This window comes from Manduca sexta, chromosome 18 (assembly GCF_014839805.1).
Source record: "Manduca sexta isolate Smith_Timp_Sample1 chromosome 18, JHU_Msex_v1.0, whole genome shotgun sequence".
Classification (NCBI taxonomy): Eukaryota; Metazoa; Arthropoda; class Insecta; order Lepidoptera; family Sphingidae; genus Manduca; species Manduca sexta.
In genome coordinates this window covers 5,252,047-5,272,973 of record NC_051132.1, presented here as the reverse complement: position 1 = coordinate 5,272,973, position 20,927 = coordinate 5,252,047, and the positions used below count along the sequence as shown (strand labels likewise).

Sequence of the window (20,927 nt, the reverse complement as noted above, 5' to 3'; positions counted from 1 at the left end):
AGATTTATTGTGTGCTAGTGCTGAGCGTAGTTTATTCCGGTTCCGGCCGAAATCTGATTACACATACATATTAGAATGGTTAGTTTGTTGCTCATCGTTCACACGGCAGTGACGCTATTTCAAGCTTAAATAGTGTTAACAGGATTTTAGTTTGCCTACATACAAAATATAGCTCGAAAAGTTGTAATAGTAGGTAAGTAATAATACTGAACGCATGTGGATGTGACTCTGCACTCGGATAGACATTGTCTAGGATTATCATAAAAGCTACCGGTTCCTATGTTTTTATTTTAACTTTTACTCCGGGAACAGCAGTGCACGCGCACGAATTTGCAAACATAATTCTATTATACATTCAAAACGCATCCTGCTAGTGAACAACAAAATACTTTGATCAATTTATCATTCATCGCAGTTGATTTGCATTTAAATTGATTGGACCCGTTCCCGAAACATTATTTTCGGTCAGCAAGAAGCCGAAATGCGTTGCCGAAAAACATCACTACGTCAGAAATCTTTCGCGTCACTCCTTTTTCAACATTATATTACGTACACTTATCTGTCTCCCACGCGCGACCCTGCTGTTTGAACCTATAAATTATAACAAGTCAGAACGGGGGTGGATTTGGCAACTTCAAACAAAACCTTATAAAGGATTCCTTGGCATTTTATTAGATGAACGTAATTTATTCATCGCGAATTTTTCTCAAATCTAACTGAAGCCAATTTGAAGCAAAAATATGTGGTCCAATTACCGCAATATTTTTCAAATCTTATAAATGTCAATATAAATTTCAGAGTTACGCACTTATTTGGTGCTATAATTATAATCTGAGGCTCTCTATATCTTAGACATCAGAGAACACGTTAATCTGGCAATCACAGATATATCTCGAAGCTGTCATTCAATTAAAATGCCTTTAATTGCATAAAAACGGATTTACCCCCGTAAACGCAATAGGGCCCCCTGAGAGAATGAAAAAACATGTAAAATTCTGACAATATAATACAAAAATTTATTACATAAAAAAGGTCATTAGATAAAAACTAAATAGCGAAGCATGTCCATTACACGAAGTTTGGCGCGAGTCCAGTAAAGCTACATACCTACTCACCTGTAGATAAACTAATGTCTATCCTATTGACAATTCTTATTGAACTCTGGTTTAACCTCACAAAAATACATTCACAGGCATAGTGTCTCTTATGTATTAGTATTTTTTTATTTATCTCTTAGTATTTTTTTTTTTAGTTTACTAAGTTCATAAAACTTATCAATATCTTAGATATCTTTGATAAAACTGGTTACAAACACTTAATATTCATAAAATTATACCATGTTCAAAATATTTGCAACCTTCTTGACTTGTAATAAATCCTAAAATGTAAATAAACAGTAGCAACACAACCCAGAACAGAATACCTAATTATTGGATGGCACTGCGCTCGTCATAGTGCAGGTTAGCTCAAAATGTCTTGTAATTACATTGACTACAATCTCCATTGAAACTTGAGCCCAACCCTTCCTATCCAGTATTAATTTAACCATAGAGTATCAATAGAAATTGTAAAACTGCTTGGCAACAACAATGGCCAGTCCTAGTGTAATACAAAAATAAATATAAACTAATTAAGTAAAAAATACATTAAGAAAAACGTTATCCCATATCTTTATAAGCGTCAGGGGTTTCCGACTGCACAGCAGTGTCGAAAGGTTCCGAAACGGAACCCGACACAACATATAACTAATGGGGGACGAGCTATGTATCAAATAGCGGATCCTCGTCCCCTGACACCCAAAAGTGAACCACAACTGATTGTTATTATAAGTTATTTTATTATAATTTAGTCGGTAGTGGCACTGTGAAAATAAAGTTTTACCAACTGTTATACCATTAGAGAATAAAAAAACATATAAGTACTAATATGCATGATTGCGGTTTCTAAATTCTAATGATAATTAGATTCTCCATAAATTCTACACAATAAGAAGTCGACGCGAATCTGCACACACACATACATTCACTCATACAATAACTCCTAACGTACTTGACCTTAACCGTACACGCTGCATATTACCATAATCAATTCCCGAGCTCTCATGTTTCAGGCACAGTGCAATCGGCCAGTCAAGGCCCACCGCACATGTTAATAAACAAACAAGCCTCAAACACTGGTGAGATTAGATAACCGTTTAAGGTGGGCGCCTACCGGGAATGCGAATGACGTAACCTAGAATCCGATTATGACCAATGCGATAGTCTGATTTATTAAAGTTTTAGAGCAGTACCTATGCCTGCTTCGACTACATGAACATAGGGGACGTAAAGAAGAAAACTTTATTCAATCTTTCACGGTAATAGAAAACAAATTTCAAATTAAGATATCCAGAAACCGGGTGTCACTATAGAATCTTAGAAATTCAGTTATTGCGGACTAACGTTTGCTAGTGGTAGGATATATTATACATCCGCCCGGACAGCGGTGTGTTAAAACCCGCCATAGTGGCACACGAGTGCCACTATAGAATCTTAAAAATTCAGCTTGCGTTCCGGAATCGGCCTCTGTATATCCGGTTCCAACAGGCCAGCATAATTATGTCGAATACGAGGGGTAATCATCACTGATCAATTGACATTCTATTGGACCCCACTCCAATTACCGTCAGGTGCAGTGGTTACTTTGCCGTGCACGTTGATAAAAAAAGAAATAAAAAAAAAATATGCGAATAAAATATCTTAGCGATAGATATATCGATATTTCGTTTCGTTTTGTTCTTATTATAGCTACTCAATGGCTTAACTTATCTTCGGAGCAAGAAGTAGCTCAGCCTATTATGAAATGCTACATGTTTGTGACGTTACTGTCAAGACGCGGCACGGCGGCACGCAGCGTGATGCTATGAGATTTCAAACTAAACGTGGTATTTGATGTTTTTTGATACTGTTAGTCGATTTTGATTAAATAAACACAAATTGTTACTAAAAAATTATCTTCATAATTTCAACTGAGTAATTAGATTTAGAATCTGATTAAAGTCCATTTTACGCAATGCGCGCAGTAACAGGAAAGATCTACAATTTGATAGACCTTTCCTAGAATAAAAATACCACTAAGTTCTTATATGGGTTAACACCAAAGCCACATTAAAAAAACTATCCTATATGATATCAATCTGTGTGCCAAAATTCATCCATATGAATTCATTAGTTTATATTATATTTACTTCTAAAAAAATTCGAATAATATTTTCATCTCTCGTATTCTATTTTATAATACTAGTATTAAGATTACCAAAATTCTAATTTATGTACAACTAATCAAAATGGTACAAAAATGAATACTGAGTCTGCAAGTAATCTAGAACTACAATTGATACGTATCATAATGCAATTTTAATGTACTTATTAAAGCGAAGTTAGAATTCGAGTGTTAATATATTATCACAAAACTCCGAGTGGGCACACACCTTTAAATGCTCGGAATATGACGTAGAAAAGAAAAACGTTAGCAACAACAATACGAGCAAAAATTTATTTTCTAAAATACTTTAATTCATTCATACACGATGTTGCTGACAAAGAATAGGGTTGCCATATATTTTTTTAAACAATGTGCGGCTATTTATTTAATTTATCTAAGGATTATTACGGGTATAATATAAAGAGTACAAATTGTTTATCTATGAAGGAACTCTACAGCTTGTGGATGATGATTTATATCCAATAGATGGTAATTGTAATAATATTTAAATAGTCTTGGATATGGAAATTACACACACTCCTTTTATGCTGGAAGGGGTAGAAAGAAGCGCAAGCAGTTATTTACTTTACGAAGTGTGTATTCTATCCGACGACGTTAGGGGGCGAGCCTATGGCCATTTTAGGCACAAATACCAGACGGGCTGATACTAAGTAGAAAAACTCAATATCACTGCTCGACCAGGGGGATCGAACCCATGACCTCGGCATTGCATTCGTACCGGAATACAACTACGCCACCGTGGCAGTCAAAAGGTTAGAATATCCCGAAGAAACTATAAAAGTTATATTTATCACTCACTTGTATTGTTAATTCCTCATCCTTCTAACCAAATGATGTCATTCATATTAAGATTAGAGTGACAACCCTAACCGGCACTTGTTAACAAAGTGCAGTACGTCAGAGAAAACTAATATAAATAATAACGTTAGACATGTTTACATTAGGTAAACACGCCGGTACCATATTGAATTTTGTGAGCCTAAGGAGGTACTCACACTGACACGTATGAATAAATATTATTTTGTTGAGAATTACTCAAGAATTTTAACAAAGCATTCCCTTTCACGGTGTTTCGTAATGTAATAAAGCCAGCATCGTTTTAGTGTCTAAAATTTTAATTAATGTATTTAATAGAAAATTCATCTAATTCTTTCGGCTAGAATTCTGCACGTGTTTTAAAAGAAAATACGTTATATTTATATGTGGTGGAAACAATAGGTGGAAATTAATTCTCTATTTTCCAGAAACATACGTGTTTATCGAAATAATACTAGATTTCGAAGTTTTATCGCGGTTTTTTATATTGTAATTTTCTCCTGACACCACCTTTCGAAGATTTTGGAGCCGTCATGGCAATCGTCAATTTACTTCAAGTCGCCATTTTTTCATTTTTCGTAATTCGCATTTTAGATTTACTGTCATTGACTAGTTACATACGTTTCGAGATATCAGTGACTTAAAATTCACTCTGTATAAAATTAAAAGTACTAACATTCTTCAGATTTTAATTTAACTACGTAAAAGGTACATCATGTACGTAGGCTTTATACCTTGTTTAAATCACGAGGTCTAGGTAATCTTCATATACGTAATAATGTCTATTGACGCAATACATCAAGATCTACTAGCATTTGAAATGGTACAACAACTTTTTTTAGAATAAAAACTTGAATTTAATAAAGATTGATTTCCTTTTTCCGTTGATTATTTTATTAAACTGAACTTGGCAAGTTACATCATTTATTTTCTGAAAATAAAATAAAACCTATTTATGTTTATAAAACGAAAAACACATAATACATTATACTTTTTTATCGCTTAGTGATGGACACCGTCACACATTTGTATCGATAAAGTGACTGATTTGTCTAATCATAATAAATGTTTTACGATAATCACCAATAAAGTCGACTAAAGGATTTAAGATAAATAGGTACGTTTTATGATACGTGTGAATTCGTATGACGTGTTAGCATGAAGATACTTTAGTTTACGATGTCGAAATAGCCTTCGTTGATTGAGTTTCTTATGCTAAACTCATTGCCTTTAAAGCTGATGACAGATAAGTTATATACCAAATAAATTATAACCTGACCGAATAGAGAAGTCAATTAACTTATTTTATCCAAACAACTGCAGTTTTTTATTTTTTTGCGTTATGTCTATTATCCTTATTAAATTATATCGTAATAAAAATGTACCCCCAGGTTATTTAATGTAAAGTTTTGCAAATTACCCGCAGATTTACAATTTATTTGGTTTTGACCTTCTTGGTTATTAATATAAATAATAACAAGATTTAACAAGATCCATACCGCGCCTCGCATCGCTATGTAATCGACCTCTGCTGTGTGGCTTCTAACAATTTTCTTGAAGTATATAGGTGTCGTTGTAACCATCAGATAGTAGTCCATAAAGTAAATTAAAAACCTACTATATATAAAAGTGAAATAATAGAAGTATTTTAGTCATATTGTCATAGATTTACATGTTAATATCTTCTAATTTATTTTACGAATATCTTTTATGATACTTATGAAATCAAACACTTAAATATTGCTATATTAAACAAGAATGAAATATGCACTTTGTTAGAATTAAACTAAAGAATTTAATATAAAATGTAATTACCATATTTATTAGAAAGAATATGACAGCCATTACAATTAGTTCAGGATAGTGGACAGCGCGACTTTTGTATTTATTTATTTTTTAAATCTTTATTTATGGAGCTTGGTCGATATTTCGCGACTATGTCGCTCCGTACGTCCACTTCTACCCGGGCCTATTAAATTTTGATGAAATCATTTTTTTTTAATAAAGCCTTAGCCTGTTCCGATACAGGAACCGACAAAAAGCAATTTATGCTGCCCACATTAAAGCTCAAAGTATGAGGCCCATTCTCTTACTCCACAGTCAGAGCAGTTTGGGGAGTTTGACGCCCGCATAAGATGCTTAAACATGTTACTGATTGTGCTTTGAGCAAACAAGAGCTAGTGGCAGTAATGAGGCTCCGCTCTGGGCATATTCCGACTTTTGTATTTGGTCGTCGTATATTTAACGAGTAGCATTTACTCAGACGTGAAACAGACCTTTAAAGTCAGAGAAATGGGTGCATCAAGATCTTTATCAATGGTTACTATGATTAGAAAAAAGGCGAGACATCATACGAATGTATGTATATTGATTAATAAATATTTATCATTCCAGAAGCATTTACCGATTTATAACCGAAACTAAAAAGAAGAGGTTATTAAATTCGTGCTCAAAAAGCGGCGATAGCTTTGTTGGCAGTGGAACAGACAGCCGAGACGAATGTTCGCAGGTTCAAAACCCAAATGCACGCAACTGTGACTTTTGTAATTTTGTGAGTGTATTCTTTGTGTATTATAGCTTGATTAAACGGTAAAGGAAAACATCGTGAGGAAACGTTCATACCTAAGAACTTCTGTAAAAAATTTCAAGACATGTGAGGTCTGCCAATCCGTACTAGGCCAGCGTGAGGGGCTAAGGCCTAATCCCTCTCGATAGTAGGTAGAGGAGGCCCGTGCCCAGCAGCATGACAGTATATAATACAGGGCCAGTATTATTATATTATAATCAAGTCGTGGTAATATTTTTTTGGTGTCAACGGCTACAATTGTTTCCATATCAACAATTTGCATATGAGTGACATAACCTAGTAAAATATTCTGGGAATTTTTCGATGATGAATCCACGTTGGCAGTGTGGAAGGCCAATTAATAATACGCGCTCTCCACAGCTCTGATGGACAGGCGTTGTCATCTGTTCAGGGTCTTGCGCGTGCACAATTTTTAAAACACTGAGTCATGGTTGAGTAAATATTGCGGACAATATATTTAAATAATTCTGTTGGGACCAGAGATAAAATCAGTGACAATGCATCCATACAAGCCCTACGCAATTACATTTTTTGTAATTAAAACTAAATATTAGATAATTATAATTTTTTTTTTATCTAATATTTTTTTTCTATGCATAATATACATCCACAAATTCATAAAAATAAATTGATAATTACCATAGGGTTATATCTCGCCATTGTTCAGCACGATATGCTACAACAATGGGCGAAGATAGAAATAGAAAGTTCTGGTAATTATGATTTTTTATGACTTTTCGCAATAAATCATGTTTTAAAATAATGTTAGAATACGATTAACATAAGGATATACTACGATGGCTAGCTATTAATTTTGATAACAATGGGTTAGTTATAAAAAAGTTGCAATATTAACTAATCAGTTACCGGTGGTCTTGTACTATAATCAAACACACCTGCATTGCAGCCGTGATTACATTGACATACTTTATAAAATCTACATTGCGCTTTACTTCGTCGCTTGATTGTCAGACCGGAGTTATCAGATTTTGTCTTTAGCATCTTTTTCTTTCTTATTGAACATTTACAATAGCTTTTTTCACTAAAAGAATTTGTCTTTATACAAAACATAAACGTCTGCACTTGTCTCTGCTCTAGGTTACAGTAAAATCTGAAAAAGAGAAAGTAAATATAATTTATTATTTATTCAAATAGATTTATTATTTATTAAAGTGGATTTATTATTTATCAAATAGATTTGTTATTCAATAAAACTCTCTTTACATAATGTAGTTTAAACATTGAACACTAAATTGACTTATACCTATGTCCATAATTACTTCTTATATTTTTTTTTTATATATAGGTCATTTAAAGTCTGTGACGTCAAATTGTTACGACCAATATCAATAACCACAAGAATCTAGCGAGAATCCAACTACATAATAATATTTTGATTTACTCAACTTTCCTTCAAATTCTTGGATGAGCGGTTACGAAGTTTTTGTCTGTATTTACAGGGACTATATCCGAGGGCATATAATTGATCGACCAGTCTGAAAAACTTGCTCTGATGGCATTAAGCCGTCCGTCGGGATTTCAATTAAAACCTCCTGCAAAAAGTTTTCGCAGCGAGCGTGTGGAAATATGATATAGCGGATAGCATTATTCTCTACCTGCCGTTATACAAAATGTGCGACGTATATATACGTCATATATAACAACAGACTTTGTTATAATTATGCTGTGATATGTAACATCTATTAAATCGGTGAATTGATTTGGCTGTTTATTTATATTTCGTGACAAATTATCCTGTTTTAAAATGAGTGTTCTTTTTGAATATTGTGGGTCATAATGGGATGTTATACTGCCTCTAGCATTCTTTGATAAATGGCCAATATTTGCCAGCTATGTTAAGTTCTATGTAATAAACAACCCTTTTGTCATTTCTCGGGCACATTTCCAGATTCCGGCTGATACTGTGCAAAAAAATACAATGTCAATTTTTCCGACCTAAGATTTGAACACGAGACCTCAGCGCCCTCAATACAACTACGCCACCGAGACAGTGTTTTATTACTATCCGCATGTTTGTACACGCACAGGCAAAAATTACTATATGAAATTGAGTGCAGTTTTCACCCATGTTTTGCTAGGAGTTTAACGTAAAATATATTCTCCATTTTATCCCTAGGATATTTAACCTTTTATCTCAGAAAAACTGTTATACGCGGGCGAAGCCGCGAGCAGAAGCTAGCTTGACATAAATTTCAACTTGATACCTCCACTGCCCGTTCCTAAGAAGGATTTTGACGGGCAGACAGAGACACGGACAACAAAGCGATCCTGAAAGGGTTCCTTTTGAGGTACGGAAGCCAAAAGTATACTTAAAAACTTTTCCAAAAACCAATATCAAACATTTATAAGAACTTAATTAAAAAGACAATCTCGACTAAGTAATAATTAGGATATTTTCCCATCACAGGAACCTTCGCAATAATTTCTTATTGAATGTTCTTTTGATCATAATTTTAATTAAGTATTCATGACTTTAAATGAGCTCTTTATTAAGTCCATTAATGTTCGAAATACCCGCGAAATGGTACATTTCCTGTCGCTTCGCAAATTACCGCGAATTAAATATTGTTCTGGGATCGTCAAGTGATAACACTTATACATAATTTAGAATCGTAACGTACATATACATAATTTAGAATCGTAACGTACTTCTCCATTTGAGTTGAATCAGATCCCTACATATTCATGGCCGACTTTCTTGTCTTGCCAGTCTTGCCAGTACTGGCTTTTACAATTTTTTCATAAGTTTTCTCAGAATTAAAGCCGCACGTAGTATTTGTTGGGAAAACAGTCCGCTTTAAGTTAATTTAGGAATTCCTGTAGCTATATCTCTGGCAAAATATCAGGAAAGCAAATATCTTCAGAATCTTTAGCCTTTTGAAAAGTAATTGTATTCATTTAGTTGTCCAGATTTATATTGATTACTTGTTTGCTAAACTAAAATGTTTAGTTAACTAATGTATACTATGTATGTATATATTGTATATGTAACAATTATGACGTATAAAGTATATAAAATAATGATCATCTAATAATGCCTGGCCTGTATTGTATATTGTCCCACTGCTAGACACGGGCCTCCTCTCTACTGCTGAGGGTTGTAGGCCTTAGTCCACCACGCACGAATTGGCAAACTTTACATACCTTCTAAATTCTTATGGACAATTTCTCAGGTATGCAGTTTTCTCACGCTATCTTTCACTACCGCTAAAGCAAGCGATAATTCACAAATACTCAAATAATTTAAGAAAAGTGAGACGTGCGTGTCCTTTGGTTTTAAACTTACGGACCTACCTACATCTCGGCAATCTGTTCCACTGTTAACTAGGCTATTGCCGCTTTTTTTTATTGTGGATTAGGTATGCAGAAAGAGATCTATCCAAGGACAATTCGATTATTATCCAATATAAATTGTCTGTACTTTATATTAGCGAGTAATAATTATATATTACCAGAGCCTGATGTCAACTTTTTCTGGAGGTTCCATTCTCAAGTACTGTTAGAAAAAATCGCTCAATGTGTGTCTGACCCGGGAATGGATTCCATGACCCGGTCTTTATTACAATATTTTTTTTAGGGGCTCAAAAAGCGACCTGCACTGCACCTATTGGTACGTTGAGTAGTCTAGATAGTGTCGACTGACGACAGATGATTCTCATGTACCTTGACTTATCATAAGTGTATCTATATTCGCCTACGTGATGAATAAAGCATTTTATTATATCAACAATACGAAACAGTAGAAATATATGTTTAAGAAGAGATTGTGCATAAATAAATAATTTACCCTCAAAAGCAATATGAAAACCAAAATGGCTCTCGAAGGCCATATACACTTTACATTATAATAATATTATATTCAAATATCGTCAGTCTTCGTTGTGCTTAAATTTTTCATATCTTTATTAAGATACTCGCTGTAAGGACACTGAACTGCGATCGTTAACTCACAGATGCTTACATTGTAAATGGAAAAGATTTTCATTGTAAAATGTACTTTCGTTGCAACATTTATTGATACTGGAAACTTAGTATTTAATTTAACTACCCTAGTCGTTATCAAGGCTATTAAAACTACTTTGTCTATTAACTAAAAAAAAATGGATATAAATATAAAAACACTGATTGAGAAGAGTGATGCTTGTTATTCAATAATTTTTATAATTTATTTTTTATATTAATAATAATAAATAAAACCATACCCATCTTTACCTCTCCTAAAATTGTGCCAAGAATTATCCACTTAATGAAAAGTTATCTGATGAACACGGCTCATAAACAGGTTGACATAATAGGGGACCGGCCTATGCTTGATTTTGTACATCATTCTATATGTAATGGTTAATAATACGAAAAACTGCGAAAACTGCATAAAAATTGGTTAAAAAATGAGCAAGCAATTCATATTTAAAATATTGTAATGTATCTGTACATTGAGGGGCGCGATGTGAGGATATCGCTTCATCTCTTTCGTTAGCCTGCGTCGGAATTCCCGATGACGTCACGTGTGGGTATTTCGTCTCTTTTCTGTTTCTTGTAAATTACCCTTTCCACCGAAATTCAAAGTCTTATAACTTGTTGATTTTTTACCGGATTTCAATAATTCTTTCTGTGTTATAATTTATATTATGTAAATATTTGATAATAGAGAACAAAAATGAGTCCGGTACCCTATTGTGTTAACTATGCGGCTCAAGAACACGCTGCCATAATTGTGTCGTTTCTCGAGGGGTAATCATCTCTGGCCTGTTGACATTCTATTGGATCACACTCTTACCATTAGATGCAATGGAGTCACTTTGTAGTGCCCGAATAAAAACTAAATTGCAGGAAGAATTTGTAGATATAGCAATTGAGATATCATGTTTTCTGTAATACATTACATTCCAGTTTTAGTATATCGTAGTTAATTGCAGTGACTACAAATAAACGACGAACTAGAACCCAACTTTCTTCTACAAATACTAAACTAAATTAACTGCCTACAAACCCTACAAATCCATACTTGTTAGAACTAGGCAAATGGAATGAGATCACGTCTGTACTATGTATCTGTAACTGAGTTCTAACTTAACTAAATACGTTACGTCTTGTGACCAATTTTCACTCACAAAAACTATTAGTATTATAATTGAATAGGAATTCGAATACTAATTGGTATTATTTAAAATTATTTGTAATAATCACGCTTTTAAATTGTTAAATAAAGATTTAATACACTAACACCGTTAAACAATTATTTCTTAACGTTTTTCTTGTGTTAACAATAAGGAACAATGATTTTTTGTCTTAACTGCCAATCTTCATTCTAATGAAACACAATGATCTATTCTTTTATCTTAACTTCAAAAATAATGTACAATACTTTATTCATTCATACTAAATGCTGCGTATTTTTTAAATAATAGCAATAATTGTCATACATTGTTATTTTACGTAGTTAGCAGTCACAACATAATTAAATAAAAATCACATGACTTGGAGTTATTCAAGCGTTAGTGAGCGAGGCACGAGTTTAAACACCCCGAGATTCAGTTCATTGTCTCTAAAATCCAAAGAATTTCATAGTAACGGAATCAAAGCAAAAACTTATGGTCAATAAGGTACACCGAAAATCAATTAACATAAACTTCATAACCATTTTAACCTACACAAGGCCCTTTCTTTTAAAGAAAAATGAACTGTAAACAGAATAAGATCGTAGAATCACCTGAATAAGATCCTGATTCGTTGAGTGCGTTCCAAAGAGGATGAAGTCCCTCTTAGAGATGACCTTTAACGATGAAGCGGTCACTCACCCATCCCACAAATGGGCGAGATAGGAGCAAACGTGATGCTTTTGTTAAGTTTTCCTGCAATTTATATTTTAGTTCAGTAACAATACGCCAGTTTCCTTAAAGGTAGGCAAGGATAGAACTCGGAAGCTTCAAGCTATTGTTATATATTCATCAGTTGGATTATAAAACTTATATGGCAAAAACGTTTTGGTTAGAAATGTACAGATAGAATTACTGTTTAGGTTTGGAGTCTAACCCCCTTATTCATAGACGTTATTTATCTAAAGACGGAGCATTGCTGTGATAACAAGTCTTTCTCAGTGCTGACAGCAAGGCAACATTCACAGTGCGTAGACATAGGGCCGTTGTGATTGGCTAATATTGAGATACAACTTTATTCTAGTTGGATGTCAGATAAACAAAGCTGAGAAACAGACTTTTTATCACAGCAATGCTCCGTCCTTAGATAAATAACATTTATGAATAAGGGGGTAGGACTACAAGATCAACTACTTCCGTAAGCTTCTTTATTTATTTATATATATTTTTGACCTAATTACATCGCGGCTTGTCGTACATACTTCAACATCATATCAGCTTTGCTGGAACCAGTTACTATTTTATTGTACGATTTTTTCCACTTCGACGTTTGTCTGAATTATGACGTACATATTCCCTTACACTGGATCTTGTTAAAAATCAATAATAATACTTCTTTTTTATCATTACAGGTAACCAAATATTGGGACGTTTACCACTTTGAGGTAAGGTTAATTTTTAATTAAAATGTTTTTGTGAAACGTACCTATTTTTTAAATTATGCAATTGAGGATAAATGTTGCTTAATATTTGAACATCTGGTAAAATATTTTAATATTCGACAAACGAATTTTATGGTCCATACTAATATATTACGATACTTATCTCCTTTTCCGAACTCGGTGATATTGTACATTAAGACAACACGCAGACGCTATCTTGTTGTCAATACATAACTACACTAGTATCAAACTGATTGTTGCTTTAGCAATTATGTCTTCATCAACTATCTGGTGATGTTTGCGTGTCGGTGCAGTGCCTAAATCCATTATCGAAGGATTGTCGTAAATAATTATAAATGTTATTGCTATTGTTATAAAATTGATATTCTTTAACTACGTATTCATTATTCCTATTATATGAAATAATAAATTATTTTATTACTGTAGTATGGGCATGTTCAAGTTAATTTCATAGAAAACCCATATATCGCGTGCCTTACCTTTTAACGGTTAGGCCTTTTGTAATTGAAAGCCCTTCTATTTTAATAAGAGATCTTGCTATGATTTTCTTTCATTTAAATCATTTTAATACCAGTAAGTCATTTTTAATCAATACGGTTTTTATTTGTGATTTTCATTTGTTTTGTAAGTTATAAATTAGTTCCTTTGGCGTAGTTGTAATTCATGCGCCGTACGGTAGCACTCTGAGGTCGTGGGTTCGAATCCCGGGTCGGGCAAAGTAATATTGGTTTTTCTGCTCAGTATCAGCCTCGAGTCTGGAATTTATGTCCGGTATGGTGATAGCTCGCCTATTATCATATTATTTGACGGAACACACACTACGAAAAGTGAGGCCTCTTTGACGTTAAGGCGTGATGAGTGTTGTGTTTTTGAAATTTATAAATTAAATGTTTCAGAGCGTGGTTCTTTATCCTCGTAGTCAGTAACAGACATTTAAAAAGTATTTTACATTCTACTCTCTAAACCCATTTCAAAGTAAAAGAAGGTTTAGAATTTCAATTAGGATTGAATGTAATTAACGAATCTTTCTAGAAGCAAAGCTTATAAACAATGCATTTCATTGTAAATAAAATGATTTAGTAATAACCTATATTTGATCATAATAGTGACTGCGTTCGAAATTTGAAATTAATTTGAACGTTTTTAACCGCAATGCGCTTACACATTCAACACCACATCTCCATAGCTATAATTAAGGTACGTTCAAATAAAAATACAATTATATAGAGTAGTCATAATAATTAAACGAATTTACGTGCCTATAAACTTATATTGCCGTATAACGTGAACTGGTACGGACGGCGTATGCGGGCGGACCAGTTGTCGCCAACATTTTGTACTCAAAGCCGTTAATTACAAAATAGCTCATACAATGTATTATACAACACTTTTCAAAGTAACCTTGATTTTGAAATACGTGCTGTAACTTCAAGCTATAAAATTCAAATTAGAACAGCGTTTTGAATAATTTAAATAGCAGTTTCGAAGTTTTTGGTAGTAGCTAGTATTTATGATTGCTATCAAGCGAACGATTGCTCATATCATTCAGTTGTAAAAATAATCCAGGCCGACGAAAAACGTTTATGTAACAACATTTTATGTGAAATATATCGGTCGACCTTAATTGGAAACTAATGGAAGGCACGTCAAGCCTATCCAAATTGCCATCTTTCATTTTGGACGCGTGTTAAGCCGGGTCAATGCGGTATCTTGCTGACAGCTAGATGTGCCGCCATTTGCTTTACCTCTAAAATACGCCTCTATATTTTTTATTAAGCTTTTATGTGGTAGTTAATAATAAAATTTAGAATTAATATGTTTCAGTTTGGCTATAAAGACTGTCAAATTTAGGATTTTATGTTGTTAATAATATGAATTTACAAAAAATAGAATTTATCTTCCTGTTAAATAATTTTTATATTCACTAATCCTATGAACCAATCCTAATCTTCAATTTATTTTAACGCTTCCCAAAACGCATTTGGGCAAACATCTCACAAAGAAGGTAATCGTCATACAGGAAGATAGATACAAACGAAAGAAAAACCTCCTTTCCGATAATTGAAAACAAAGGATAGTTCGACAAAACTTACTCCAAGTTTTCTTTAACAAACAGCCGTTGTACAGACGAATGACTTTCCTATTCTTTTTCTCTTCCACTCATTTATTTTTCACACGATAGTACACTATAAAATGTTATTTTAAGCCTTCAATTTGTCGTCGGTTTCTTTGTGAAATGCGAATGAATAAGCCCTAACAAAAAATAGCTTTAATAAAGTATATTGTATTGCAAAATTCCTATTATGTACCCGCTAATAGTAACTAATCGTCAATCCGAATCCGAGAATCACTCAAAGTAAGTCTTTTAAGCATATAAAACAATAATTTTGTTCTACTTGGTCCATTTTTGAAATATATCTAAAAAAAAGGATTAACGAACGTTTATTAAAAATGGCGGTACATTGTAGAATAAGATTGACGACAATTTAATACTGGAGTAATTAAAAAATATATGGTATGCTGATGATAATATAAAACTGTATAATTAACTTGAAACTTATCTAGTGACATCCGAGGTATAGACGTGTTTCGCTTTTTTTTTGGGACACTAAATTGTTTTCCTTCGTATAATAAATACGAGTGTGTTCACTTTTCAGTGTTTATAGCATCGCCGGGAAACATATTTTTTATCTTTCACGCCTTCGATTCCCAAGGGAGGTTCCCGTCTACGTTGGGAAGATCTAAACGCTTTCTAGGCCTAAACAGAGTACTATATATAGGTTTCGGAAACACACACACTTCGTACACTTTAGAAAATCTAATATCGAATAGGTACCAAATGTTCAACATTCCTGTACTGAAAAGGTAGACATAATGAAAAGTACTAGTATATAGAAATCGTGTTAAATACATTATTCATATTTTTTTATTTTTATATTTTCTTAGTTTCACAAAATATGGATTAATAAGTTTTCAAGAATAAATGTGACAAATTTTAACATAGCAAAAACTGTGGTTTCTGATTTAGCAACCAGTTCAAGAAGTTTCCATGGAGCTTGTGTAAACAGTTTCCCTGGTTTATTAACTTGAATGTTGAGAACTCTTACAACTGCTGAAACTCACCGGCCTTGACACTTAGTAACAAATAGGTTTACCATTCATAAATTAAGGTCCAAGTTGGAACAGTCGATACTCATTTTTCATTTGACCGCCGACTTAGTTCAGTGAACTATGCAGTCACCGTGTTCGTGTCAGTTGTTTACAGTTAAAACGATTAATATTTTCTATTTATTTCTTTTTCTATAAAACGTGTCAAATGCTTAGGCAAATATTTAACTGTTCAAAAATAACTTCTGTTATTTTTGAACAATTAAATATTTGCCTAAAATTATGTTTGATAACATTTAACTTTCTATTTATGGAATGAATTCATCTAGCTTACACATGGAGCAATATCCTTAACATTGAGTCATTGTAGAAATATAATACAGAGACTAAACATTTTTCTTTCACGTACCTAAAAGTGCTCCCTAGACAATTTATGACATATTTTATAGACATAAGTGACTAACCTACTTTTGCTTTCAAGTTTTGCTTTTTCTAGAAGCGAAAATGTTGAGATTATTGTTATATAGAAGGATCCCCTTCACGACATCCTTTTGACGCCAAAAAATTTATAAAGATAAGTACATAGTGGAGGATAAAGCGTTAGAAAGTCACTGTTAACTAAAATATTTATACATTTATGTTACCTACATATAATTTTTCTTCTTCTTCAGCCTATATATTCACCGAATGCTGAGTCATGAAAATTTAATCGTAATTGTCTAAGCGTGTCATATTTATTTAAACTAAACATACATGCATATAAACATTTCGGAACGTCTACCCACGAGGTGGATAGGTGACCTAATAAAAGTCGCAGAAGTTCGCTGGATGCGAGTCGCTTACAATAGAGCGATCTGGAAATCTTTGGGGGAGGCCTATGTTGAGCAGTGGACATCCTGCAGTTGATGATGATGATGAAACATATGTGCATCAAACAATCTCATTCGGTCGTCAAACATTTTGAAACAAGAACACTCCGTGCAGCCAAATTATTTTGTGTTGTTACCGATAGTTTTTTCGCTATCGGCTCAAAATAACCACTGTTTCTGGAAGAATGCCTGTGATGATCTAGGGCTATTTATTTGCGTACGCAAATATTAACCGCTGGCCAAAGATGTATGATGGGTCATAGGCGGAGTACATCTAATTTACAGGCCATTGTCTGGAAGAATGTTTACGCCAGAACATTGTTTCTATTTTTGGGAGAAAATCTTCCATAAATACATTAGTATAGTCTACATCATGTTACAGATTTAGAAGTGCAACATGTTTTTCATGTTGTGACAATAATTAATAGTTATTTAGTTATTGTACAGGGTGATTGGTTGACTGACCGTAATAAGGTTATTCAATTATTGTTTTTGTTTCGAAATATATAGAATATAGTACTAGTATTTGAACTGAATGACTGGTGTTGTATATTTTAATATATCGACGCATATTTATTGATATTTTTGAAAATATTGCATCATTGGTGAAGATAGGTGAATTTTCCAGATCTTCAGTTGTTACACAAAAGCTATTTAATAATATTAATAGGTTTTGTTAAAGATTCAGGTTCAAATTCCAAGGGCATACACTTCTGACTATTTTAAAATTACGTGTGTATTCTTTGTGAATTATTGCTTGCTTTAACGGTGAAGAAAACATCGTAAGGAAACCTGCATATCTGAGAAGTTCTCTATAGGAATTTTGAAGGTGTGTGAAGTCTACCAATCCGCACTAGGCCAGCGTGATGGACTAAGACCTAATCCCTCTCTGTAGTAGAGGAGGCCCGTGCCCAGCAGTGGGCAGTATATAATACAGGGCTGATATATACTATTTCAATATTTTCGGACAAATTACAACAATAATAGAAGAATGTTAACTATGAGAAAGTCATTTAAGTTTTAACAAAAATCAGTACAAGAATATGCAATATTTTCCTATTTTTAACACTGGTCGGTAATACAAAGTAAACTAAATAAAATACTTTTATCTTTTTTCACTGTTATCTAAATGTACTACGTTTTAAAAAACATCTAACAAAAAATAAAATCCCAGCTAGTCCGTCCGACTTTTATATCTTTATAGCCATAATTATAAGAAAGTAAAGATGAGTAAGCTATGCATAAGCATAAGTTCATGCAAATAAATCAAAGTCCTTTTACGTTTTACATTTCTTTTAAAGACATTTCCTGAGTATTTGTCAAGACAAATATACGTAACGAAATAGTTCTCACAATTATTTCTGCCTCATGTCCTTTTGTGTTTGTCGTAATACATTGAACAAGAAAAAATACAGATGCGACAGAACAATTCATATTTAATAATATTTCGTAATACTATTTCGTTGTGTTCATTTATTTAGAAAAATACTCACCTAAAGGTATTTTAATTAACATGAATGTTACTTAAATTGAGTCCACTACAATAAAGAGCGAAACCCTTCGAAAAGTGTCGATAACAATTAAAGCAGAATGACATTAAAGCCGCCAAAATTTTCTAAATGTAATTTCTAGAAACTAAATATTACATTTCTTAAACAACTATTCATTACCATGAAAAACACCGATTTACTAAATAATTGGTAAAAAATTTGGTAAAAAAATATTTTCTTATTTGCATGTATTTACAAAGAATCACAATCGCAGCGCTGTAACTGTTCGTTTCGTTTCTATACAAAGTTGCAAAATTAACAGCATTTTAACGAACTTTTAAGTCTGAAACCCTGAAATGAGAAGCGTCTACTCATGACTTGTAATAAGAAGACTTCAAAGGTCTTAACGTAAGCCAATTTGCCATAATATTATAGCATGTAAATAATCTATGCAATAGTAATGTAACTTTGTATACAAATTACTTTAAAATAATTGCAATGGACAATTGATGACAAAAATGTAAGCTCGCTTTCTTTCTGCCTTATCTTCAGGTAGCCATCATTTAGGTAGCTACTAGCTTGTGAAAGGCTGGTAGGTTAGGTAGGGCAGGACTCGTATCGTCCTCGCCTTCGTGATGAATAAAGTACTTTATCTATATATATAAAAATGAATTGCTGTTCGTTAGTCTCGCTAAAACTCGAGAACGGCTGAACGGATTTATCTTATCTTGGTCTTGAATTATTCGTGGAGGTCTAGGGAAGATTTAAAAGGTGAGAAAAATTCGAATAATTGCCGGGAAAATCCTCAAAACAGCATTTTTCTATTTCCCATACAAACGTTTTCTAAATAAAATGGAGAGTCAATTTGTAATTTATTACCGCTGCATAAAGTTCAAATTCACGTGCGCGTTGGAGGATCTAATATCGCGTTCTGAAACTCAACAAAAGTGAAAGTGAATCGCGAACGCGACAAAATTGCATAGTCTCAAAATACATAGTACATAAATAGTGGTCGGCTTCGAGAAACTCAATTTTAGCTAACTTCAGTTGTTAATATAATATATAACTCAAAGGTGACTGACAGTGATATATCAAGGAACAGCCCAAACTATTGGACGGATCGGGCTAAGACTTTACATGCATAAAGCTACTATGACGTAGGCATCCCCTAAGAAAAGATTTTGATAAATTCTACCCTTAAGGGGATAAAATAGGGGATGAAAGTTTGTATAAATGTTCTTAGATTTTCGACTGATTGAACTGAAATTATAGATTGGGGATAAAATTAGTTTGAACCTATAAGTACCGGGAAAATATGTAGCAAGACTTTTATCAAACAGTGGAATTTTATCCTGGAAAACACCTTCACGCGGGCGAAGCCGCGAGCAAAAGCTAGTCTATATATATAAAAATGAATTGCTGTTCGTTAGTCTCGCTAAAACTCGAGAACGGCTGAACGGATTTATCTTATCTTGGTCTTGAATTATTCGTGAAGGTCTAGGGATGGTTTAAAAGGTGAGAAAAATTCGAATAATTGCCGGGAAAATCCTCAAAACAGCATTTTTCTATTTCCCATACAAACGTTTTCTAACTAATACGTAGAGTCAATTTGAGCTTTATTGCTATCGTATAAAGTTCACTGTTGTCTAAGCAATGTAGGTGTGTTCCTAACATCAAAGCAGTGTGCGTTGGAGCACAGAATATAATAATGTAATGTCGCGTTCTGAAACTCAAAAAAGTGATATCGCGGACCCGACTAAATTGAACAGTCACAAAATTTAATATATCATTAGTTATTTGGTTGGCTTCACGATATTATTTCTTTTGTTTTACTTTAAAATGCATGGTTTCGTTATGGACAATTTTTGAGCTACTTTTGCATATCTATACTTATAATAAATCTGTAGGGAGGTCAATTCTGTACATGAAATATATTTCCAAAATAACTGGGGGTGATTAGGGATCGATACTGATGCCAAAAATGCAATTAGTAAAATTTTTGTCTGTCTGTCTGTATAACCGTTATAGAAACAAAAACTACTCGACGGATTTTAACTTAACTTGGTACAATTATTTTTCATACTCCTGAGCTGGTTATAGTATACTTTTCAACACGCTACAATTAATAGGAGCATAGCAGTGATGGAAAATGTTGGGAAAACGGGAGAAGTTACTCCATTTTTTAAGCTTCCGTCATTTCGTGTGCAACCTTA

General features: G+C 33.3%; 1 protein-coding gene across 1 annotated transcript in view; it reads left to right on the top strand.

The window, feature by feature from the left end:
• The window catches only part of LOC115450687 (5-hydroxytryptamine receptor 1), a 157,234-nt gene that overhangs the window by 69,839 nt on the left and 66,468 nt on the right, over window positions 1–20,927 (top strand). The window contains exon 2 of the mRNA XM_037440001.1: window positions 13,197–13,229. The gene's annotated coding sequence lies outside the window, so the exon portion shown is untranslated. The remainder of the gene's footprint in view (window positions 1–13,196; window positions 13,230–20,927) is intronic.